Source organism: Pungitius pungitius, chromosome 8 (assembly GCF_949316345.1).
Source record: "Pungitius pungitius chromosome 8, fPunPun2.1, whole genome shotgun sequence".
Lineage (NCBI taxonomy): Eukaryota > Metazoa > Chordata > Actinopteri > Perciformes > Gasterosteidae > Pungitius > Pungitius pungitius.
In genome coordinates, this window is record NC_084907.1 from 3349142 (window position 1) to 3375340 (window position 26199).

Consider the following 26199-nt stretch of genomic DNA (forward strand, 5'->3'; position numbering starts at 1 on the left):
GTTTCTTTGATTGATTTTACTGTCGCCCAACATGAAACTCCCCCAAAACCAAAGAGTAGAGTGATATAAAACCCAGCATATTCCCATCTATGTATTGTGTTTGACCACCAAAGTGCCTTTTGACAATTTCGATGGTCAAATTGCCTTCACTTCCACAACCTGCAAAGACAGCGGGGAGTCAGCATTTTGGGGGCTTTGATGTCAAATATTCGGTAAGAGCCAATCAGCCAACAGGATCACACAGCGTGTACATACTACATGGAATTAAACTCAAGAGGATCACACGACACGGAGAAAAGCCGGTTCGCTTTGGTCATAACACACATTTTTCAACAGAGACAGTGGGACAGTGTCTCACAGGAAAGTTAACAAACTTTAAAGGATATCACATGGTACCTCCAATCAACAGAGGCACCTCCATTCGTCTTTGAAAATGTCAAAACAGACGTTACTCTGGTTTTATGGCAATAATGACAAACAGCCCCCCTCTCTTTATTGATGAAGGACTACCGGAGCGGCGAGCCCATTAAAAGAGACAAGATGGCCCACGGGGGGAGGCCACAACACAACTCCAGCACGCCTGATGCTGATCAGATGAAGTCGGCGTCAACGCAGACTTCCTGCAAACCAGGTAACCTTCACGGGCCTGTGGGTCCAGAGCGGTGGAGGTTTTCCCAGCAGCAGCTCTCCTATAATATACTGCTGCATGGAGCTTCCTCTTCTCATCCGTTTAGATACAAAGGCCGGACGGGTGAGAATCAACCCCATCGGACCTCATTTCCGGCGCGGGATCCGGGGGCTTTTAACGGCGATACCAGCGCACCGTATGCCGCACGCGGGCGGCCTTCGTCCCAGCGGCCTCCTCGATTCCCACACAGGGCGCCATTAGGCGTCTCCATCGCCTCCACAGGTTGCCTATGAATCATTGCCAGCCTGCACTAATAGAGACAGATAGTCTCTCGTAGGCCGCATTAATGAACCGCTGTTCCTGGACGCGGGTCAGCCGGCGGACCGATCGATGCCGCGTTTGTTTTCTGCTGGGCAATCACCGCCGACTCAAATTCTGTCGGGTGCCGACCCCGGCGGGCAATTAGCAGGAGCGCGATTCGGGCGATCGACGAGTAATTAAACAGCGATTTCAGGAGATCTTCAAGGATGAGCGTTTGCGCCTCCATTCAGTCGACTGAAGACCTGCTGGCTCGAGTCCACATTTAATTATTTAGAGGGAGAAATCCTCTCTGGTTGGAGTTCTTGCGCCTTGGTTTCCGATGTGGCAAACATTTAATTGACCCGAAGATGGTGCAGAATATTTAAGGTCCAACCCAAAAAGGTGATTAAAAGCGTGAGAAAGTTGAGCGGAACATGGACGTGTTCTCTTACACAACATCAAATCTTTTTTTTTTTCATTGCATTTTGTATTGAAATATTCATTGTGGCCAAATTGTTCCCCCCCCCCCAACTCTCTCCCCCATTTCCTACCTTTTCACCCCCCCACCCCTCGCTCTCCTTTTCCTCTATCACAGTGTTTCCTCTTTCTTCCTTGTTCTACAGATGATGAACGACTGGTTGTTCCACTCATCCATCTACTGGGCAGCCTCATCTATCTATTGCCCCCCTGCACCCACCCACACACACACACACACACACAAACACGTACTTTGAAACACACACACACCCTCAAAGTGTCTGCAGAGAAAAAGATGAAGTGTAATTTGAATGGGTTTAGCCCTGCGCGTAAACAAACGCGCACACACACATAGACACACACCCACAAACACACAACTCCCTCAGGGTGTCAGAACAGCTTCTGATTAAAGGGCCTCTGTAGAAAATCAATACCTCCTTCATTGCAGCCTTACCTCTCTCCATCTCTCTCAACACCTCTGTATAATTTCTCTCCATCCAGCCCCCCCCTCCGCCCCGCCTGATCCACGTACGCAACAAGGTGTCTCACACAACCGAAATAGTTGACCGATCACAATCAATAAGCTGTGACCCAACGAGAATCGAGTTGAATGGACAACAGGATCGGTCCGATTGATTCAACCAGAAAATACATGGGTGGAATCAGGCATGGTGGAGTTCATGAAGTCCCCCCCCCCCCGAAAATTCTTTAGAGCAGCTGATATAAGTCGGAGGGCGGGGGGGGTCTAAAACCAAACACAGGACTTTCTCCCTGGAGGTCACGGTTCTTCAAGTGCTTATCATGCAAAATCATTTCTCTATGTCTTCATTTGAAGGAGGTTCTATTATGGGATCAACACTCAATCTTAATGTCAAAGAGCGAGGAAGAGGACGCGCGTTTAGTTCATCCTCCCAGAGGAGATTAAGGTCTGAACCACTGAAATCGCCCCCCCTGGTCCATAAAATAACCCACACACCTCACCTCGGGATTGTGGGCACACGACAACGCGCTCTGTGTGTTTCATTCAGTGTGTTTCATTTAGTGTGTTTCACTCTGTGTGTTTCACTCTGTTTGTTTCACTCTGTTTGTTTCACTGTGTGTTTCATTCAGTGTGTTTCATTCAGTGTGTTTCACTCTGTGTGTTTCACTCTGTGTGTTTCACTCTGTTTGTTTCACTCTGTTTCTTTCACTGTGTGTTTCATTCAGTGTGTTTCACTCTGTTTGTTTCATTCTGTGTGTTTCACTCTGTGTGTTTCACTCTGTTTGTTTCACTGTGTTTGTTTCACTGTGTGTTTCATTCAGTGTGTTTAACTCTGTTTGTTTCATTCTGTGTGTTTCACTCTGTGTGTTTCATTCTGTGTGTTTCACTGTTTGTTTCACTGTGCGTTTTATTCAGTGTGTTTCATTCAGTGTGTTTCACTCTGTGTGTTTCATTCTGTGTGTTTCACTCTGTGTGTTTCATTCTGTGTGTTTCACTGTTTGTTTCACTGTGTGTTTTATTCAGTGTGTTTCAATCTGTGTGTTTTATTCAGTGTGTTTCCCTCTGTGTGTTTCATTCTGTGTGTTTCACTGTTTGTTTCACTGTGTGTTTCATTCTGTGTGTTTCACTGTTTGTTTCACTGTGTGTTTCATTCTGTGTGTTTCACTGTGTGTTTCATTCTGTGTGTTTCACTGTTTGTTTCACTGTGTGTTTCATTCTGTGTGTTTCACTGTGTGTTTCATTCAGTGTGTTTCACTCTGTGTGTTTCACTGTGTGTTTCATTCAGTGTGTTTCACTCTGTGTTTCATTCAGTGTGTTTCACTCTGTGTGTTTCACTCTGTGTTTCATTCAGTGTGTTTCACTCTGTGTGTTTCACTCTGTTTGTTTCACTCTTTGAGTTTCACTCTGTGTGTTTCACTCTGTTTGTTTCACTGTGTGTTTCATTCAGTGTGTTTCACTCTGTGTGTTTCACTCTGTTTGTTTCACTCTTTGAGTTTCACTCTGTGTGTTTCACTCTGTTTGTTTCACTGTGTGTTTCATTCAGTGTGTTTCATTCTGTATGTTTCACTCGGTGTGTTTCACTCTGTGTTTCATTCTGTGTGTTTCACTGTGTGTTTCACTCTGTGTGTTTCACTGTGTGTTTCATTCAGTATGTTTCACTCTGTGTGTTTCACTGTTTCATTCAGTGTGTTTCACTCCGTTTGTTTCATTCAGTATGTTTCACTCTGCGTGTTTCACTCTGTGTGTTTCATTTAGTGTGTTTCATTCTATGTGTTTCATTCCGTGTTGAAGTATCTAAACATGTAAGCAAACATGACAAAAAGCTTCCTGAGGTAAAACACAAATAACCAACAGTGGTTCATGGATTATTGTCTATCGTTAAGAGGATCAGGTCACTGAACCCGATCAGTCTGTCTTCGCTCAAGTCAGGTTTGAGCTAAAGCCAAAGCGTTCTGATGTGACTTTATCATCACTTCCCTGAAGTATGAATGAACATATGGACACGTCTCCTCGTCAAACACTGATGCTCAAACACAGAGCTCCCTTCCCCAGAGTGGTCTCCTGGTTGAAGGTCCTACATCTGCTCGACCCACCAGAAGGCAGCCAAAGGACCCGGTTATGTTGAGGAGGAGACCACAGGTGAAATAACAGCGTGTGACATCACAGCAGCTCGCTCATGTGATGTCATCCTTGACTTTGTATTGTCTCGCTATCACTAATTGTCTTCCTACGATGTATAGTGTTTTTTTCAAGTAGGCTCTTGAAGGATGCTGTTGACCAAAAAGTGATTAATTAATGTGGCCGATGTTAATCGATGTTAATTGCTTTAACATTGCAATTAATTTCCAATTTACGAACATGTGGCTGTGAACTTGAATTTCAGTTTATTTTATTAATGCAGCATTTTCTTTTCTTCCCTTTGAGATTACCAATCTCTCTTACACACACACACACACACACACACACACACACACACACACACACACACACACAGACACACAGTCATCTTTTGACTTTTTGAGTCATTACATTCATTACAATTCATTTTCTGGGTACTCACACTAACACTCAGCCCTCCCTCGAACCGGACCGCAGCTCAAGGTTCATGCCGAAACGCAGTGATTTACGATCTGAAGAACAAGCATTTGGTCGCACTAACACAGTGTTACACAATATATTACACAGTATGTACCTAATACTTGAATACCAATGAGCCACTTAGAAAAGGTCTGTTTACAATCGAACTTCATTTGCACTAAGCTTCGACGCACATAAACACCGTGCACCTGTGTGCGCCACAAGGGGATTCCTCGTGTGCAAAGTACTCGAAAACAAACGTGTTCTCGTACCCTCGTCTTGTTCTTACCGCGCTGTTCCCAAGTCATTTTGAGTTTCTAATTTCTGATGGGAGCCCGATGACGGCCCATATTTTAAGAAGTCCTTTTCATAAACTTCCAACTGAGCGATAAGTTATGCGAACATTGTCACTGACGAAAGATGAAGGCAACTTCACAACTCATACGGAGTCAAACACACAAACACACACACAAACACACAACTTCCCCCCTATACATTCTGTGCACCTTGTCTTTGGACCACATGTTTGAGAAGTTCAGCATCGCTTCATTTAGCACCATAAAGCGACACAAAGAAAGTCAAGGAACAACATTTTTGTATCATTTAATGAGTCGTGTTTTTGGGGGCTTGTTCTATATCAGTGATGCCCAATCCGACTCAGCAGCTCCATCGAGTCCCAACATCTTCGCCCAACATGCAGATGGTTTTCGCTGTCATTTCCACCTCTGACCCGATGGCTGGAGATGAAAGACATTTTGATTGTGCTGGTTATCGTTTGAAGAACTCGTAACAGTTTCCTTTTTTTCCCTCTTCTTATTGTCCTCCTGAGGTCAGAGAGCCACGAGAAGCTGCCGGCGCCGCGTTGGCTTCCTGTTTCTGGCTCCCTCTCTGATTGTCTTAGTGTTTTGGGGGGTGTTAGGGGAGGGAGGAGAGGTGTGCGGGGGGGGGGGGGGGGGGGGACACTGAGATAGCTGCCATGGCTCCTGCCAGCGGCTGCAGAGCGGCATTTCGGCTGATTGGCACCGCGGGTGACACTGCAGCACATGCAGGATGTTAATGGGAACCACAGCCCCGGGGACACAATCACACACTGGACCCTGTGTGTGTCTGTCTGTGTGTGTGTGTGTGAGGGGGGGGGGGGGGGATGCTAACTGGTCTCAAAGCGTGCATGCAAAACTTCAGTTATCCATGCTAGCGTTACAAATTCAATTTAAAATGTATGTTAGTGCATTTGTAGTAACGTTACTGCGTTCAACGCATGTTTATCTGTTGACACACACACACACACACGCTTTCTGTGTGTGTGTCAACAGATAAACATGCGATAAACTTATTTTTGAGATCTCTCTGAGGCTTTCATTGTGGTCACGGCTCAACGCATCCAATGGCGTGTGCGATATCTGCATATCGGGCGAAAAGCTCCTCCTCCAGAAACCCGGCAAGCAGTGTTCATTTCCACACAAAGGTTCTTTTCAAAATAAGAGTCTACGCTGGAAACAAATGCGTTGCCTCAGAGCTGCAAGTAGCGTCTGTCCTTCACTTAGGCCTCGTTTCCTCAATCCGGTTGACATTTCTTCTTCCTTCCTTCTGTCATCGATGTTTTGAGTTTTATCTTTGACCTTCAAGTTGCTTCTGGTAGTCACACACACACACACACACACAAAGGCACACACACACAAGCACAATAGCGCCCCGGGTGAAGGATGTCGAAGGCTCAGTCAAGTGGAAACGAGGGAGAGACAAAGTTTAATCTCTACGTCTCTCCACCGTTTCTCGCCTCGTTCTTCCTTTTGTCCACAAACACAACTCGTCCTCCTTTTTCTCCGCACTATTCCGTCGCTCCTGCGCCTTTCTCACTGTGGATAAATCTCCCTCTCTAGCATTTATCCGCAGGAACCGAACAACAAAACAATAAGGAGGAGTATTTTAAAGGCGCAGACGCTGGTGTGTGGACAGGACGGCGTTCCACAAACACTGAAATATTAATCAAAGCAAGAAGTTGTACCCGTTGTGGCTGATTTGGATATTCATCCGTCAGCCCGCCGAGGCTGCAGCCGTGCGTCAGGCTTTCTGATGTTTGGTCCTATCTGTGAGGACTGAAGGTTAAACGCGTGTCTCCTGTTCACGGAACGGGATTAATGAATCCATCATGTGCAAAACACATTCAAATGAACGCGTCACAGCGAATGACACGACCGCGTCTGCACAGCTATCTCCTCAAAGGAACTCCTCCCAGGTCACGTTTGCACTTTTCAAACATTTATTCAAACTGAAGAGAAGAGAGGCGACTTTTTGGAAACGTGCGTTTCATCACATCAACAGAAAGGTGTTAAAAACAAGTAAGGTTTGTTTTGAAAAGAGCCTGAACGCATGTCTATATTTAAGAATTGGAGGTAGCCACTGAGACGTCAACCTTTTGTTTGTGGACTGAAGTCCAACCCAACGCTGAATGAAAGACTGTCAGGTGAACACAGACCTTTATTTTGAAAAGAGATGCAGGTAACTCGCCGTCCCCGACACGCTCAGAACTGAGCTGGAGGCGCACCTGGAAACTCTTTTAAAGTGTAGGACAACCTAGAACCAGTATATTATAACACAGGCGTTGTAACACACACACACACACACACACACACAGAGGATGTGCTAAATGCTGTCACACAGCTTTGCTTAAATAAAAGCCTGACTAAATACATTAATGAAGCTTTGGGATGCAGAGTCATGACACGTCTTTGCACACACACACACACACACACACACACACACACGCCTACGCACAGCTTAAGCATGCGTATGGGCTTTCACGAATATTTATAAATCCTATTCATATGGTATTGTATAGACAAAGTAGGTAGGACACACACGCACAAACACACACACACACACACACACATTTTAAAGGAGACGAGAGGACAACATGTTTTTTCAGATAATGCAAACAGGAGGGATGGATTTAAAAGAGAAAAAGGGAACATTAAAGGGGGAAAGGAAGCAAAAAGGAAGCAAGGGAAGGAAGTAAGCGAAGGACGTGAGAGGCACACATGACGGAAGCGGGGGGGGGGGGGGGCAGTCTGGTTCTGTCATCTGTTTGACATTTTACTGGCGTTCAGTTGACGTCTCCTGACATGGTAACCATGGAGACCAGAGGCCGGCAGCACAGAAGCACTTTTTCTTTTGGATGCATCACAAGACGTCAGAGCAGTAATGACAGTAATGACACAGCAGAATTCAGGATAGCTCTTACGCTACGGGGGGGTCCTGAGCCTGCCACCCTGCAACCTGGCCCCCAAAAAAGGTGCAAGAAAAGGGGACGGATTGGGGCTTTTTTTCAGATCTGCGACAAAAAAATGAAAATAAATGAGACATACTATTCTTATTAAATCTGAATCTATGATATCTCGGAAATGAAAACATCATGGAACAAATATACGAGTGAGAAAAACCCCGGGAGGGAAAATACACTAAACTGCTGCACCTGATTATCATAATATAATAAAGTCCAGGGTCACTGTAGAGCGTTTTGTTGTCAGTCAGCTTTGTCGAGGTTTGTTTCAGTGGAGACGTTTTTGTGCTGCTTTATTATATGAAAACACCTTCAACAGTACTGAAAGGTCACCACCTCAGTGTCCTTCACCTGCTACAAACTGACTTTTCAAAATAAACCTTTGTCACCTAATTAGTTTTGGGAAACCAAACTAGTGAAGATTGTCATTGGAAAACATGCTAAATAAAGTTGTAAGATATGTGTGAATTATGGCGTAATATTCATTGCATGATTAGAAGAGACCACCCTAACCAATTACATAATGAATAAAACCTTATTTTAATTCATTAGAAAAAAACAAATGATGCACAGCTCCCTTATATTACTAACAGCTACAGCAAAGAGTCCTTTTGTGTGCGAGTTGTGTTCCATTGTTCTGATCACAGGCCACAGCTAGCTCCACCTGAGGGCCCACACACACACACGCACACACACACACACACGCACACACACACACACCGGGGTCTCTCCATCACGGTGTCATTGGCTGAAGAAAACACGCGTGTGCGTAGAACACACTACAATACAGAGGTGGCAGGATGATTGACCATCCCATAATCCTCAGCGTCCCACAATGCACTCCTGCCACTTCTTCAACCACCACTTAAAAGTTTTCTAGAAAAGTCACTAAAGTCTGCTGACAGGTCTTCTTCGTGCGAGAAAACGAACCTTTAGAGAAAAGCGCCCATGACGTCTCCCCCCCCCCCTCCTTCCCCCTCTCCTCCCCCCCCTAGAAAATAAAGGAGAAGCTTGTTTTTGTTCACGTCTGACTGAGTCACAACAAGCTCCCTCCGGTTGGGCCTCAAACAAATGGAAGAACTTTAAGTTCAAACGGACGACGAAAAAGAGAAAACAACGTGTTTGTAGACGATGCAGAAACATTCCTAAAAGCTTTTTTCTTCCCCTGTGACGCTGCTCCTGACATCCAGTTCTTAATATTTAAAACACATAAATATAGCGATGCTTCAATCGCCATTATGTTCGCTGCTTTTATTTAACATGAATGACCCCACGACGTAACCCTTGAGGTGCCTCCACGGGGTGTGCAGGGTTGATTGGGGGCGTGATGCTGTGATTGGACGCCTCGCTCCGAGGCCAGGTGCTGGGCCAGGTGAGGCGGCGAGGTCGCGGCTGGGGCGGAGTGATTGACAGGTCAGAGTGACGGGAGAGAGTCTCCTCACCTGTCTGCCTGTTGAAGACAGGCTTTGAAGAGGCTTTGAGTGGTGGAACGCAAAGGGAAAGGTTCCTCGTTCCCTCAGAAGCTTCGGGTCGTGACGCACGTGACGCGACCCGATGTGTCCTTGGGTTAAAACGAGATTAAATGTCAAAGCGAGCGGCCTCAGGAGCGAGACGCCTCGGAAAGGTCAAACTGCGAAAAAAAAAGGTCGCGGACGGAAAGAAGTCGCTCAGCTTTTTTTGTATACGCAACGAAACTGTTGATGAATGAAGTGAGACACTGAAGAAGGCTTTTGGCCGTTAGAGGAAGTAGGTCCACACAGGAAAACACACACAGCTTCACAAATAACCACAACAACCTTGTTTACTTCACCGAGACAACAACAAGCCAACCAAACACAAGTAAGTAGTCTGGTTTATTCAGGCGGGGAGGAGCAAACCCTGTGTGTGTGTGTGTGTGTGTGTGTGTGTGTGTGTGTGTGTGTGTGTGTGTGTGTGTGTGAGAAGGCATTGAGACGTGGCAGTGTCAAGTCATATGAATAACACACACACACACAAAGTCATTTCCACAGACGCACAAAGAAACACACAATAATGTGTAAGGATGCGTCATGTACTCTTATTCTAATTCTTCAACATAATTCAATTAGGGGTCAAAGGTCAAAAGGTAAATTCAAAGGAAACATACACACTTATTTCTACTTTCTTCAGGGAAAAAAAAAATTCACCAAAAATGTTTACGATCATGTGAGCTCAGCGACGTGGGAACAGGAAGCGGGGCCTGCAGGCCTGTGGGTCCTTTGGACCAGAGCGTCCAGGAGGGAAGCCTGGGGAGATACAACCACACCCCATGAAATATTCAGCGGCAGAGATCCTCACCGCCGGTGGAGACCGCCTCCCTCAACCTCCCCCCGCCTCCCTCAACCTCCCCCCGCCTCCCTCAGCCCCCTCCTTCAGCCTCCCTCAGCCTCCTCCTTCAGCCTCCCTCAGCCTCCTCCTTCAGCCTCCCTCAGCCTCCCTCAACCTCCCCCCGCCTCCCTCAGCCCCCTCCTCCAGCCTCCCTCAACCTCCTCCTTCAGCCTCCCTCAGCCTCCTCCTTCAGCCTCCCTCAGCCTCCCTCAACCTCCCCCCGCCTCCCTCAGCCCCCTCCTTCAGCCTCCCTCAACCTCCCCCCGCCTCCCTCAACCTCCCCCCGCCTCCCTCAGCCCCCTCCTTCAGCCTCCCTCAGCCTCCTCCCTCAACCTCCATCAGCTTCCTCCTTCAGCCTCCTTCAGCCTCCCTCAACCTTCTCTATCAGCCTCCCTCAACCTCCTCCGCCATTTGTCAGTTGAGGACGTTTCTGTGGACAGATGTTGTCAGAATGTGTCACGAAGCTTCACAGATGTGCAACTGAGAGAGAAGGAGGAGTTTGGAGATGTTCTGAGGAAGGCCATCAGCTTCTTTCTGTGAGTTTCTCTTCATCCGTACTTCCCTGTTTCCTGCCTCACCGTCTTGCCTCCTCACGTTTCATCGTGTTGGCTCTTCCTCTCACATCTTCTACACCTGGACTCCATTCATCTACACAACGCGAGGCGGTGGAACTGTGCTGATGGTGAGAGAACAACGCGGCGCCAATAGAGTGTGTGCGTGTGTGTGTGTGTGCGTCCGGAAAGCGTCGGCGGCGTCCGTTAGCCACCGTTAGCATCCACGGTGCTAACCGCGCCGAACCAGGAATCACCAGGGAAACAAATACACCACACTCAACATAACCAGTTGGTTTTCGAAGATGATGAATGATGTGAACAGGTACAGGTCACATCTTGTGTGTGCGTGAGGACATGTGAGCGGTGCTGGAGACGTGACCCCCCCCGCTGCGTGTGTCCATAAAAAGGCTCGCCTCTTATGAAATGTGTTATCCAACGTTTGTGTTTGCGCCACAGAACGCCCGCTGGCGGAGCCGACTCCCCTCCGCTGGGCTTCTGCCTCCAGCCTCCAGCCTCCAGCCTCCAGCCTCCAGCCTGCGGTTTCTCACGGATCGATAAATCAAACACACACAATGCAACAGTTATCTCGCCCTCCCTTTCTCTCCCTTTCTCTCCCTTTCTCTCCCTCGAACCCTTTATCAAAACGCCGCCACCGAGGACGATGAAGGCTACCTGTGTCATCATCTTCGCATTACTCTGTATGGTGACCAGAATGGACCCGATCTGAATGTGTGTGTGTGTGTGTGTGTGTGAGAGAGAATCACTTGATATCAATCAGAGTGTTTTTCTGGCCAAATACGCACTCGACTGGCGGCTGACCGGACAGCTGGCGAGACAAAGACTCACAAGTAGAATTCAATTCACAAATCTGTCACCGCTAAATCTTTCTAAATGAATATTCAACATCCTTGATTACCATAGAGCCCCCCCCCCCCCTCCCCCCTCCCCGAAAAAGGGGCATTTTTACAGCAGTACTTCTGCTCATCTGGGCCAAGCTCCTTTTCATCCGCGCGAGGGAATTTGTTCTTGGACCGAAACCAACTTCCTCCTCATGGAAGCTGGATGTTTGAGGAAGAAGATGGCGGCACGCAGCTGCTCATCTCCAAGACCGGCCACATCATCATCATCATCATCATCATCATCCTCATCGTCATCATCATCAGCATCAGCATCAGAAGCAGAACTACAGTTGATGTGACAGATTTGTTTACGGCGTTTCTCCTGTAAACCGGTTCAGGGCGAGCAGGCTTTGGGCTTCCTGGTGGGTTTAGCAAACATCCTCTACAGCGTCTTGAAGGGCTCTGAGCCCGCCTCTTCGAGGGAAAGGCCCCCAAAGGGCCCCAATGAGGCCCTCTGGATGACAGGTGATTGGCTCTGATCAGGAGCCTCTGGTGCCAAACGGCTGTGCCTGTGAATGGATCAATGGATGTTTGGCAGGTTCGAGGAGCCGCTGAGTCCACAGGAGACAGCTGGTTAGAGAGAGCCCCCGTTAGAAATGGATGCCCTTCAAGGAGCTCTGACACGCAGCAACGTTTAATCCGTCTTCGATCTACGATCACCAGACCCTCAGCAGCGACGACACCGAATTCTCTCTCATAGAAACATAGAAATGTCTGCAGCCACTATTTATTTAGCCACCAAATTTTATATTTAATCCATGTTCAGTAGCAGGTGTCCCTTAGAGGGACGTGGTCCAGTACAAAGGACACATCTGGGATTTACATACTGGATTTGAGAATCTCAATCAAAAAAAGAGAGAGGAAACACACTTTCAGTGATGCAGGTTATTCACAATTTGGGTCCATCTGGAAGAGATTTAAAAGGAAAAAGAGTTTGCTTCCTTACTCCATTTTTCTACCCAAGCCAGTTATTTTCAGCAGCGGTTTCAAATGCTCCGATTGGTCGAGACGCGTGACACCGGCACCGGTCTCCAACTGTCATTCACGTTTCCACGAGTGTCACATGACATGACTTCAGACAGAGTGATGGGATGTGAGGACAAACATTTCATCGTTGTTGTCACACACTTTAAATAACAATCCGGGCCTTACAAAAGAAGCAGTTTTTGTCAACATAACCGGATGAATACATCGCAGTCTTCCCTTCAATATGGGACCAATTTTCAAAAAAATAATATTTTTCACTATTTTGTTGTCACTTGAACATTTTCCAGCGACCTCTGATAATGCTGCAATGTATCGCAGCAATGTATTAAAATGAAGATGTGTGCAGAGAATCTCCCTTATGGCCTTATGGAACTTACAACCTCTGCCCCCCCCCCCCCACCCCCTTCTCCCCCTACCCGAACAAACACACTTGAGATAAAGTGAAGCAGACACTAATCAGATGCACCCAGAAAGGTCAGGGCTCTCCCATTTCCACGAGGAGTCTGTCGATGCCTAAACATATTACTTAAAGGATTAAACCCGATAATGTTCATCCCACACGCGTGTGCTTGGGCCGTCCACATTGATACCACTCGCACCTCCGTTGTGACCCCCGTCTCTGGCGAGTAGTGTACCTATGCATTATTCACAGCTCGACGGCACGTTGCGTTTCTGCATATTGGCATAATCACAGGCGGGTCCGACCTCCAAAGAATGCGCTGGAATCTTCCTTGATGACTGAGACACGAGGAGAATTAATGAGTGAGAAGAGTCAACATGAGGCGGAGGGCATTAAAACAACGACTAAATGCATTACGGTCAGTAAGAGACTTTTGACGTCTGCGTCAAGGTGGAACACTTGAGACGTCTAGCAGGACAGAGTCAATCACAGTAAGCCCCGCCCTCAAAGCATCTCCTGCTTTATGGTCCTGCATGGACCATCGTTTACTAGATGAACGTCATGCTGTGTCGAAAGAAGACTTGAAACTAGAGATGTTTACTGAGGGAAGGGAATCAAGAGAGAAGAAGGGAGTCACTGTCTCATGGATGTCTATGGGAGCAGAGGAGTCGCCCCCTGCTGGTCACCACACAGAATGCAGCTTCAGGACACTTTCACGTCGGCTTCACTTTTGATTTTGACACTTTTGATCCGATGGGTAATCCAGCCATGCAACCGGAATCTCTAATAAAGACATGCTGTTCTCGTTGAGGGCACACACACGCACACACACACACACACACATTCGGTGTCCCTCTATCACTTTGTTCAATCTGTATTCATGTCAGTCTTTGCTCTGGGACGCCTTTGGTGACAAACCCTGTTATGTTGAAAGCGCATTAAAGCCAGTTTTGAGCCAACTTGAATCAAACGGAACCTTCCCCCTCGACCCCTCGGGGGCCCGTCCTCTGATTGTGTTACAGGGAGCTCGAGGGGGGGGGACGGAGACGCCACATGTATCATCATCGTGAAGGAGGTACTTTAGTGGGGTTTTCACACAGTAGGCGAACTCGCTGTCAGTGTCTTTCACGGAGAGGACAGCGTCCCCCACTTCAGCTATCAGGGAAAAAACGACAAGCTGAGCACCAGTGGCTCGGTTTAATCCCTTAATGGGGTGCTGTGGGGGGGGGGGGCTCGCAGAGGGACCCTGCAGGGCGCCGAGTGCGGAAACGATGTGGCTCTCACATGACTTAGAAAGAGAGAACGAATCATGCGGCTGCATTTGTCTGCTTTGTTAACAACGTTTCACCAATCGCTCGCACGTTGGGAATCGAATCAAACACAGACGTCTGCAAATTACTGCTTGGGAAGGGGCCCCCGGGGGGGGAAATGTGTGTGTGTGAGCGCGGTTTGTGAGTTCCCGAGTGCCTTGGCGAATGAGAACCAAACGGGACATAAAACGTGGTTCTGTTTTCAGGCGGCCTTTTGGGTCTCGTGAGTCCGTGGTTTCAAAGAGCCGAGAGGGGGCGGAGCCAGATGAACATGCACCCGCACGACACACCTCGGCGCTCAAAGGTGAGTCATGAGGTTGAGGTGTGTGTGAGTGGTTCTGCTTTGTAGTCACTTGCTTTACAGTTTTAGAGCTTTTTACATTCATTTTTTTCTAGCAGCTATTGATGTCAATGGTCTTATACGATTTTCATCCTTGGAGAAGGTATTTGGTTTATTCTCCTGGGCCGATGCTTCCGGCTCGTAACGCACTCTCACAAACCGAATCTCAGCGGCGCAGCATGTGGTTGGGGGAGAAAAATAAATAAATGAAAGAACCTTTTCATCGCGTGTCGAAATAATCATTTTTCCAAATGTGTTTGATTTGGTGTTGGAGTCAAAGTGTGTCCGCTCGTTTCGGTCGCAAATTTCAAGAGGAGAGAGAACGTAAAGTGCTTGACAACCTCACAGCGGGGGGGCTGGGGGAGGGGGGGGGGGGGGGTCGCCATTACCCATCAGCCACATGGGTGTCCAAAACACAGCCCTGATCAAAAACCCCCTGTGTGTTTGCTGCTTGTGTGTGTGTGTGTGTGAGTCTGTAGTCAAGGGAATTTCATCTGATTTGAGTCATTGGGAGCATCTTCTCACTTCTTTTGCTTTTCGTACTGCACTCGAAGCAGCGGAGAAGGTTCCTGCTGAGCCAAAGGAGCTGAGAAGTCCCAGAGCAGACTCATTTTTTTTGGGGGGGGGGGGGGGGGGATTTCTTTTGTCATTGTAAAATATGAAAAACAACAACGACGGAAAGTTTACACGCTCAGCGTTGGGTTTTTTGCCGCGTCGTCATTATTTACATCATTCCACACACACTAATTGAGGCTTCGATCTCGCTGGTAATCGGTGCGATTATTCCCATTTGCTATTATTGTATTCAACGGTCAGGTCTGAGCAGCCAGGCCTTTTATTCGTTGGATCTCACGGTCGATCCGTTGCCATGACGACTTTCATAAATAATTACACATCAGTTTCAACATAAAGGAATGCATCACACGGTTTTAATGAAACCACTCGCATGAGAACTCGGCCTCATAAGTGGCCCAAAATGTATTGGTTGGATGATTGGACCACGTGACTGTCGCTCTGCTTCCATACAACAAGCCGTCCATTGTCCCGAAAACAACAGCTGAGGGACCCGCTCACTCTGCCGAGAGCTTCTTTCTTTTTACTATTTCTCCATAGATGAAGCTGAAAAAGAGGCGGGTCGATGGCCAGAAGGGACAATCGGGTTCAACTCTGGGCATCGCAGGACCAATCGGATGGATATGTACATTTTGGGGGGGGAAACCCTTAAAAGCACTGTAGATGAAATGTTTATTTAAATGTGGAGGTGGAGGAATCATAACCAATAAAAGCCAGGCAGCAGCTACACCCGTTTCCACCCGTTGAATCCAAGTCGGATCCAATTCATCATGTTTCATCCACTTTTCTCCCTCCTTGGTTCTTTGCATGTTCCTGCTTCCCCAGCTGTCCCTTCCTTACATGCCTCCTACTTCCCCCCCCCCTTCACCCAGGCCTTCCTCCATCACATCCTTGCCTCCTGTCCTTTCCTCATTTAGTCTTCCCCCCCCTGCAGCCAGAGGCGTTTTGCTAATGGAAAACCGAACCCGATCAAATCACCATCCCTCCTTTTTTCCCCATTTCCAATCGTCTCCTCCGTCCGTCTCTCTTCGCTGTGGCATCGAAAAGGTCAATTCAAGCAAACGGCCTTTTCTGTCTTCTTTCCGTCCTTCAATCAATTAACCGGACACGGCCAAATGACTCCCATGATTAGGTCCTCACAAAGAGCTCTTCCTGGAAACCCAAATGCCCCTCTGGTCAGACTGCTCATGGGACGCATGTTTAATAATGACTGAATGCTGGAGCTGGTTTTAAGGCCATCGTTTGATCACCAGATAAAATCAAACATCAAACATCCACAAAACTCCTGAGGTCTCCTGAGAAAAGGATGTTCGTTGACACAGAGAAGAAATATGTAAGAGAGAGAGAGAGAGAGAGAGAGAGAGTGTGTTTCGCTGACCAGCAAATTTCCACTTTGGAGATCGACAAGGCAATACTCCTCAGAAAAATAACTGAAGTTATGAAGCATGAGGGTACAGTCCCAGAGGAGTTCCTTTAATTGAATGAGTCTCCTGAGCCCCGAACACGTCTCCTGAGCCCCGAACACGTCTCCTAAACCCCGAACACGTCTCCTGAGCCCCGAACACGTCTCCTGAGCCCCAAACACGTCTCCTGATCCCCGAACACGTCTCCTGAACCCCGAACACGTCTCCTGAGCCCCGAACACGTCTCCTGAGCCCCGAACACGTCTCCTGAGCCCCAAACACGTCTCCTGAGCCCCGAACACGTCTCCTGAGCCCCGAACACGTCTCCTGAACCCCGAACACGTCTCCTGAGCCCCGAACACGTCTCCTGAGCCCCGAACACGTCTCCTGAGCCCCGAACACGTCTCCTGAGCCCCAAACACGTCTCCTGATCCCCGAACACGTCTCCTGAACCCCGAACACGTCTCCTGAGCCCCGAACACGTCTCCTGAGCCCCGAACACATCTCCTGAGCCCCGAACACGTCTCCTGAGCCCCAAACACGTCTCCTGATCCCCAATCACGTCTCCTGAGCCCCGAACACGTCTCCTGATCCCCAAACACGTCTCCTGAGCCCCGAACACGTCTCCTGAACCCCAAACACGTCTCCTGAGCCCCGAACAAGTCTCCTGAACCCCGAACACGTCTCCTGAGCCCCAAACACGTCTCCTGATCCCCGAACACGTCTCCTGAACCCCGAACACGTCTCCTGAGCCCCGAACACGTCTCCTGAGCCCCGAACACGTCTCCTGAGCCCCAAACACGTCTCCTGATCCCCAATCACGTCTCCTGAGCCCCGAACACGTCTCCTGAGCCCCGAACACGTCTCCTGAACCCCGAACACGTCTCCTGAACCCCGAACACGTCTCCTGAGCCCCGAACACGTCTCCTGAGCCCCGAACACGTCTCCTGAGCCCCGAACACGTCTCCTGATCCCCAATCACGTCTCCTGAGCCCCGAACACGTCTCCTGATCCCCGAACACGTCTCCTGAACCCCGAACACGTCTCCTGAACCCCGAACACGTCTCCTGAGCCCCGAACACGTCTCCTGAGCCCCGAACACGTCTCCTGATCCCCGATCACGTCTCCTGAGCCCCGAACACGTCTCCTGATCCCCGATCACGTCTCCTGAGCCCCGAACACGTCTCCTGAACCCCGAACACGTCTCCTGAGCCCCGAACACGTCTCCTGATCCCCGATCACGTCTCCTGAGCCCCGAACACGTCTCCTGAACCCCGAACACGTCTCCTGAGCCCCGAACACGTCTCCTGATCCCCGAACACGTCTCCTGAGCCCCGAACACGTCTCCTGAGCCCCGAACACGTCTCCTGAGCCCCGAACACGTCTCCTGATCCCCGAACACGTCTCCTGAGCCCCGAACACGTCTCCTGATCCCCGAACATGTCTCCTGATCCCCGAACACGTCTCCTGAGCCCCGAACACGTCTCCTGAGCCCCGAACACGTCTCCTGATCCCCGAACACGTCTCCTGAGCCCCGAACATGTCTCCTGATCCCCGAACACGTCTCCTGAACCCCGAAACATATCTCGGCTCCGTCAGTCAAGCACTTGGTTTCATTTGGATTCATCGTGATGAGCCACGTAAATTAAAAAACAGTAAATAAAGGGTCTGTTGTTAATGATTTCACTGGTGCTCCATTAGATCATGTGACACAGGTAGACTGCATGTAAAGTAATGCTGTGACTCCTGGAGGTGGAGGCGGGTCTTATTGACAGACATTTGAATCCATTTGAAGTTGTCTTTTTGGTTTTTCATTTATTCACACAGAAATCAACAACTAGGGCCACAGCTGCACATCAAGAGGGGCCGGACGGCCCTTTGTTTTCAGCTGGGCAGGAATCTAGAGATGAGAAAACGCCAACGGAAAAAAGCCAGATGTGGAGGGAGTTTATGCTTTCGCTCTCTGTGTAAAAATGTCCCATAAATTCTCGCCTTGGTGGATAATTCAACACTTTTAACACTTCACCAGGTCCCGTCCATCATCGCACGCCAAGCTCCCCCCAAAAGCCCCTCAGACTGATGGATGAGGCGGCGCCTGGTCAGGTGCATGTGTCCGATCCGGCCGCGGCGTCAGCCGAAAACATTTACACAGCGAACTGAGATCGGAAATATATTTAAAGTCACCCTGAATAATGAAACCTATTGCATTGTGATTTTTTGGTGCTTTTCTAAACCTACATTTCAATAAAAGGGAAAAGCAGCGGTGCTCGTTCATCTTTCATGAAAATAAGGAATCAGAGGGACATTTTGTTTGTTCTCAGTAATAAATCATCAAAGGGGAAACATCTTTTTCCAAGCACATTAGATTTGCCGCTTTTATGAGAACTCGTGTGCTTCATTTTGTTCATAATATGTCTGGTTATTTGTAACCTTTCCTAAAATGCCACATTCCATTTATTTGCAGCTTCCTTTGAACATTTATATGTGCCTTCATTTCATTTCAGTTGTTATATTTTAGATGGGTTAAATCATGAGGAACTAATGAGCCCGTTTGTCTGGAAAACAGCAAAACAGTGGTTAAATGGACATTAGCCAACGATGGTGTTATTAATATCAGTCTTAATGTGTTAATGCATGGGGATTAAAATTAGAACGCAGACGCACACACGCGCACACACACACACAATCAATTATTTTTTTCATGTTCTATATCATCCTACATAATAAAATACACAGTTCATTAGTGTGTGTGTGTATGGGGGGGGGGCATATTGATAAGCTGATTATCATCTTACCAGCCAAAGGTCAAAACAGAACAGGTAATAAAACTCAACATGCGTGTCCTCGGCTGCTGCTGGGTAATGAGCCTGAACCAATCAGAGCGCTTCCTCTGACACGCGCTGCCTTGAAACCTCGTTAGCGCCGCTTTCCCCCCCCTCCCCCTTAGAGGAGGGGAGGGGTGTTGATTCACTGAGCTAAGGATTAAGTAAAAGGCATCAACAAAAATATACTCATCCAAAAATACCTTCGCTCAACGACTGCGGGGGACGTTTTATGGAAGCGTGGTTTTCCTTTGTCTCGATCCTCGTTTCAAGTATGTCGGAAACTATGGAACACAATGGTTGTACCAGGTTTACAGGCCATGCATGGTGCCCAGAGGATGAATCACATCGTCATTTCGGTCACACGCCCCCCCCCCCCCCCCCCCCCCCCTGACCTCTTTACGTCGGCACGTCCAACGTCTCAACAAATTCTGACTGGATTGAAATGACATTTTTGGTTCGGGCATTCGTGATCCCCTGAGGATGATCCCTAATGCCTTTGCCGATCCCTCAACTTTCGATAATTTCAATAATTATAATAAGACCCAAACTTGTAATGTTAAAGATTTGGTTACACAAATTGCACCAATCGCAGAGCGACAGAGTCCATGCCATTCACTTTAAAAGCAAGCTCCGCCCACATTTGGACTTCATCCCATGTGACGCAAAGATCTAACAGAGCCAGTGTAGCCTAACCCGTGTCTAGCGACTCTGAGGAAACCAAAGAATTGGGACGTGGACATTCAAAGAAAGGGTCTCATGGCAGATGTCAAGGATTCATAACATCAGTCCCCGAACCCAAGGGCCACGTCACATGACTTTGTCCACGCGCTAGCTTGCTACTGATAGCAAACATCAGCAAATGTAATGAGGAGCCGGGTTTCTATTGTTAGCTTGTTAGCAGCACAGATCAGAAAGATAGAAACACCCTTTGGCCATCGGAGTCGCATCCTTCTGTTCCTCCATCGCCCTCCACCTGGTCCGCTCCTCTGCCCTTTCTTTTCCTCCGCCCGCCTTGTTATCTGGGCGCTTCTCTCGATCCTCGTCTTCCTCCGCCCTTCACCTCCCGCCTTTCATCCCTCCATCTCCCGGGTCACGCACAAGGAAGTGGGACTAATCTATGAATGGCTTAGTAACATTTTCATGAAAAATTCACCTTGGTTGCATTTATAATTCAGCGCCCGCCTCGCTTTATCAGTCATTAGACACGCACACACACACACACACACACACACACACACACACACTCTCCTCCTCTGCACCTCATCTCCTTCCTCTTCTCTCAGCCTTCTTATTTCTACCACAACCTGATATTTCCTCTCCTTCTTTCCTTGATTCCTCTCTCCAGCCTTTGTCATTTTTTGTCATTTCTTCTTCATCTCGCTTCTGCACCTTTACGTCTCCTTTATCTTCCCACTCCCCCTCATCGGATCCCTGGCTTCTGTTTCCAGGCTTTAACTCTCTCTGTGACTTAAAACAAACAGACTTTTGCAGGTATAATTCACCCCTCTGCGTGTGTTGAGACGCCGTTATCTGATCACAACACGAGTTCTGGATTTTAGTAACACGTCTTCTTTCAGTCCACCGGATGGAAAAACCCACATTTTATTGTTTATTTGCATCTGTGGATTTTTTCCTTAATTCTGGATAACTTGTAATACAAAAAGAGTAAAAGCAAATTCTAGTTCACCTGTCTGTGTCATTAACGTGTCATTTTACCAAACATTTCTTTAAAAGCTCTTTATCAATGTGAGGGTTTCCTCTTGCGTCAAACGCTTTTACGGAGGGAAACAAAAACATATTTATAATTCCCTTTATGAATCTCACACATCAACGAAATGAAATCTGTGTCCACCAGATTTGTGTTCTGGAAATGTAAACTTATTAAAGAAGTAATGAAGGCGGGGAACATTTGTTTTTACTTTTCCACTTATTCATTCACACATGGTTTCCCTTCGGCTGCAGCAGTGATCTCCTCATGGGCCAATTTATTGATTGCATCATGTTGTAGTCTATGTGCAGCAGAAAAGACCATTCCTTATTGTGTTTTACATAGAAATCAAATGTTTTATAATTCTACACACAATGTAACAGGGAAGATAAGGACTGGGAATTAATGAAATTGATATCTCGAGCTCTATTGTAAGACAAATGGTCTTCATAATGAAGAGCGAAAGAAATGACCTCGTCGACCATCCTTTAGCGATGGGAGAGGTTTCTGTTACACTTCCCCTTCATGTCCGACCTGCAGGGCTTAGTCCGGTCCGATCGGCCCCCGTCAATCACAACGTAGCCCCGCCCTTGAGCATTTGACCATGTGACTACAGATGGGGCCGCGGGGAGGATTCGTCTGCTGATGAGGGCCGTTCCAAACGCCCACCAGGCCAACGCAGAATCTCAAGTGGACGAAGTAGAGATGGAATAAGGTACAAAGAGAAAGAGAGGAGAAGGAGGAGGAGGAGGAGGAGGAAGAAGGGGGGTCCGTCTGTTTCTGCTGAATCAGGGAGGTGGATGAGCTTCTAAATGTCAGGACTCCTCTTGACCCTCTGACTCTGCACACACACACGCACACACACACACACAGAGACGCACACAGAGCGCAAGGCTGTGAGTGTTGGAGCAAAGAGAAAACACAGGCAATTATTATTAATGAGAGTTTTGTGGAAAATGTTGTCAAAAACTGGAGAGCGAGAGAGCGAGTTTTAAAGGGAAATGCGCGTCTCGTGGCATCATCAGGTTTGTTATCAGAACGCACCACCAGAGAGCGACTAACAACACGATTATAATATCAGATTGCGATTGTGTGTGTGTGTGTGTGTGTGTTTGGCTCTCTGTAGGTGTTTGTGTCACGGTTGGTTTCCTTGGCGCAGTGAGGTTGCAGTTAGTGTCTTGTTAGTCTGGGTGTGATACACTTCCTGTTGCAGAGTGTGTGTGTGTGTGTGTGTGTGTGTGTGTGTGTCAGACTGGAGGATGTTATTGTCTCAGAAGCAACAAATGATTCCTCATCACTTTGAGTTGGCAGTGCAGACTGTAGTCACATTAAACGCAGCGTAACACAAGTTACTCCTCATTGTGCCTTTACCTTGAAAAGCCAGCTTTTCAAAATAAACTTATAAATAAAACGCGAATAGATAGCGAACTACTGTAGAAGCTCTGGGAGACACCGTTTAAATGATGAGGTCTTGAAGGAGCTGATTTACAACCAACTAGGGCTCCGAGTTTAATGACATTTTTATTGCGATCACGATTCTGACATAAAATGCCTGCGGCGTGCTTTTTAATAAAAAACATTTATAATCCATTCTGTCACACCGCTCGCGTCGGATTCACCTTTGTTTTTCTCTCTCGCTGTGTTGAATCATTGATGCTATATTAAACTATCCTCCAACTTGTGGAGTTCATTACGTCGCTCTCTAGAAATACTTTGTGTCGAATGAAATGAAGGAACCCTAAAGGTCTCGCAGTCATTGTGCATTAATATAAATTGCTCAGCTGTCCTTACAGTCGGAGGAACTGATGAGTTCGGCTCTTTGTGTCCTCGCCTGCGTCCGCAAATTGCCTCCGACGGCTGGAAGGCCCGTGGGAAGACGGAGGCGATATTAAGCGCGTCAGTCACCGAAGGCCACGTTTCGTGCATTTGTAATAGCTGGAAAAATGATATGTGGCCGCGCTGCATTGGAAACAATGACCCCCCCGCTGACTCCAAACCCGCAGATGTAATATTCACTGCAGATACTCACTGCCTCCCGGAGAAAGAGAGAGAGAGAGGGAGGGAGAGAGAGGGAGAGAGAGAGAGAGAGAGAGAGAGATGTCCTTTTAATTAATCGCGGTTCTCACGTGCCGGCTGTCTTCATCCATTCAGGGAATACTACGGCTGGGAAATGGTTTGTGTGCTTTGAGTGTGTTACACGGGAAACTGTGGTAAATCTTGACAACTGTTGGTGTGTGTGTGTGTGCGCGCGTGTGCGTGTGTGTGTGTGCGTGCACGTACGGCAGATAATGAGTTTCCACCATATTTACATTTTTCAAGCAATGAGGGGCCATTTCCCTGCTTCCAGAGCCCACGATGAATCATCAGGGAGGCCGTATTATAGATCACTAAAGGTCAAGGGTTGCCTTACTGGGTTTGTGTTGTGCTCCACGTAACAATCATTCAAATGAAATGAAATGGGCATCAACCAGGTGGTCGGTTGTGGACCGTAATCATGAGGTAAAGTAGCCCCGCCCTAAAAACACCATGCTGTTTTAAGACTAGGGATTGAGACCCTTAAACTCGTGTTTACATGGATTTTTCGAATTGCCCTGAGCTGCTCTGACGAGTTGTTTTTGTGCCCATTCAACTTCTCCTGGTACTAAACAATGGGAACCTTTCTTCGAGTATCAAGCAGGTGCACAAACGCATGCTTTTACAATTAAAAACAGACCCCCCCCCCCCCCCCCCCGCCCCCCCGGGCCGTTTTCTTCGCTTTACGAGGAAATGACCCCCACAACTGACAAAAGGAAGGTGACATGAAAGAAGGTTGAAGCTCCCATTTACAAAGGACTGCAAGCCTGAGTTATACAGTCCACATTTCAATTACTGGACCCCCCCCCCCCCCCCCCCCCGCCCCCCAGAGAGGACGATTGGGACCGGCCGCACCGGGACGAAGACGAGCTGCTGCTGGGAGTCGGAGGCCTCTTTGCTAAAGTGACACAAACCCGGAGCTCAGTCAGTCCAACGTCAACCTGCAGCCAACTGCAGGATCCAGGAGGAGAAGTTTTATGGATCGTTCAGCAAATCAATCGATGACGAGGTCACCTTGAGAGAGAGAAAAGCCCTCGACCCCCGGCAACCTTTAACAGGTTTAACAACTGTTATATTAACAACGATTCACGCGTCAATTAACGAACCAAAACAAAAAAAAATCCATCCTACGATTAATTTAACAAAAATTAAATAATCCAAAAGAGTCATAAATATTTTAATATTTTACTTAATCAGAGCCTTTTTGACAGATGCCAGATCATAAAAAAGGCTGCAAGTCATATTCGTGGGGTTGCTTTGGGAACTGACATTAATTAATTAGACACCTGAAATAAATGTGACGTAAAAACATGACTCTGCAAAGGCCTTAAACAAAAGGGCGTAAACACACACGCCGGTTTGAGCCTTTTATTCTCTCTCTGGACGTGGAGCCGATGGAAAAAAAACACTCACAATCTCTTCTGCATCCGCCGGCTCTTTCGCTGAGGCCAGAAACCTTTTCATTACCCTGAAGGCTGTTACTTGCGACCCCATTGGAGCACGTGGAGTTCTCTTCAACCCTTTAGCCGCTCCTCCATTGGTCAGCTCAGCCAGAGCTCCGCCCATGTTCCACCTGCAGGGCCTCAGGTATTAAAGAGGTGTTTCGCACAGGAACGCTCTGCTCCAAAATCAGAACTACAAGGCGTTACCATGGCAACGCTATACGGATTGTGTACAAGTAAAGTAACACACACACACACACACACATATCAGGTCATTTCCTTTTGATGGCACTACATTGATACCTAAAGTGATCCTGTTTAAGGAGGAATACGTTTGTCTCCTTTCTTCCGTCAACGCAACATTTTCCTCTCAGAGGAAACTATTGAAAACAATATGATTAAATAAAAGCATGGCTTCAAATGTTAATGCTGCTGCACAGAGAGAGACTCTCGGTGCACCGGACGGCAAAACTAATGTGAGAAAGACGAGGAACAGCGAGGCGCGCACACACACACACACACACACACACACACTACAAACACACACACACACACTACAAACACACACACACACACACACGCACACACACACCCACACGCTCTAGTACCCTGGTGCCCTGTAGGTCCTCGGGTTCTGATATGATGTGTGTGTGCGTGTGGGTGTGTGTGTGTGTTGTGTGTGCGTGTGCATGTGTGTAGTGTGTGTGTGTGTGTGTGTGTGCGTGCGTGTCCGTGGGTGTGTGTAGTGCGTGCGTGCGTGTGTGTGCGTGTCTGTGTGTGAGCGTGTGTGTGTGTGTGTCTGTGTGTGTGTGTGTGTGTGTGTGTGTGCGTGTGGGTCAGTAAACACGTTCACGCGCACTGACCGACATTCATAACTGAGATCAGCGTGAACACGAGCAGCTCCGTGGATGAAGATCAGCCGGTGCAACACCTGCCCGCCACCCCCCCCCCCTCCTCCTCCTCATCTCCCACATCCTTAACATACTCCTCATCCTCCTCATCTTCCACATCCTCCTCGTCCTCCTTATTCTCCACATCTTCCTCATCCTCCTCATCCTCGCTGCCTCCGGGCATGCTGCATGAACCACATTCAAGTTTAAGAGCAATGAAAATCCCATTTTGCGCTGCCAAGTACGAGAGAGAGATGAAGGAGATCCAGCAGAAGAATGAGAGACATCAAAATGAATCTTGTGAGATCAGAAAACACAAAGAGAGAAAAGAAGCAATAGAATATCTCCCCAAAAAATAATAAAAGAACCGAAAATAAACAGAAAAAAGCGAGAACACGGGTTTCGTTCCAGCAACAAGCAGCGGCGGAAAGCTCCGGTAGAACACCGAGAAATCCAACCAGCTGCTCAAATTCACTGCGAAAAACTAAAAAAAAAAAAACAAGAGACGAACCAAAGCAGCAACAAAGAAAGAACGAGTGGAAGAAAAGAGGAACAAGGAACTGACCTACGCTCAAAGAGGCCGAAGCGGGAGCAGAAGAAGGCGGGCGGGCGGGCGGCTGAGGCTCGGTGTGCGCTCGGTTACGGGGCTGGAGCTCCGACTGCGCGCCGGCCGGTAGGGCGGGTTGAGGGGGGCGGGGGGTACATC

General features: G+C 47.9%; 1 protein-coding gene across 2 annotated transcripts in view; it reads right to left on the reverse strand.

Annotated features, from left to right (window-relative positions):
• Positions 1-26164, reverse strand: part of raly (RALY heterogeneous nuclear ribonucleoprotein) — a 50980-nt gene extending 24816 nt beyond the window's left edge. The window contains exon 1 of one of the 2 annotated variants that reach the window (XM_037448161.2): positions 26063-26164. The gene's annotated coding sequence lies outside the window, so the exon portion shown is untranslated. Of the gene's footprint in view, positions 1-26058 lie in introns of both variants that reach the window. The other variant, XM_037448160.2, reaches the window with a different exon arrangement.
• Positions 26165-26199: the final 35 nt, after the last annotated feature.